Raw genomic sequence first — 838 nt, forward strand, 5'->3', positions numbered from 1 at the left:
CGGGAGTGAGCGGAGGAACTACGTGATATATAACATAATAATATGTACTGTTAACTAACCCTAACCCGTAACACCTTTGAGTCCTAAAATACTTGAAGAAACAAGTTTTAACACGTTTTAACAAATACTCTCCGCTGGTTCCGGACAGACGGGTTCAGGAACTCGACCGACTCGTCTCCGCTGAGAGGACACCGATCTGTCAAGGGAACGAAATAATCCGTCACACTTCCGCTCACCGATTTCAAAAGAATATATATACGGTTTCAATTTACCGGAAAAGGCACCTAATGATAGACTTTTATGATGTTTGATTACTATGATGAATTAATACATTGAAAGCTAAACTAAATTTAAAACTTCAGATCAGAATTAGCTGAAACAAAGATAACAAAGCTGGACAAACGTAAACATAAAGCCCCACTGTTACACTCTTATTTTGAAAGAAGACCCACCACACTTCCGGTGGGTTTTTGAAGCGGCTGTCAAATGGCTCGCGGAAAGGGGCGTGTCTGCTTCACGTGTCATTCTGTGACGAGACACAGCAGAAGTTCATGAATCATGTTTGAGAGTCTGAGTATTGATCGGAGGTTTATTAAACTATGATTAGATCAGCTGGTACTCCAACATTATTATATCAGTACTCCTCTTTAGAAGAAAAACTAACTGTGAGTAGTGAGAGTACATATTATGATCAGTGGTAACTAAGTATATTTACTTAACATTACATATAGTACTTTATACTGTACTACATCTCAGAGGTACATATAGTACTTTATACTGTACTACATCTAAGAGGTACATATAGTACTTTTTACTGTACTACATCTCAGAGGTACAT

The sequence above is a fragment of the Anarrhichthys ocellatus genome, unplaced genomic scaffold, assembly GCF_004355925.1.
Source record: "Anarrhichthys ocellatus isolate YVR2014 unplaced genomic scaffold, GSC_Weel_1.0 scaffold1258, whole genome shotgun sequence".
Classification (NCBI taxonomy): Eukaryota; Metazoa; Chordata; class Actinopteri; order Perciformes; family Anarhichadidae; genus Anarrhichthys; species Anarrhichthys ocellatus.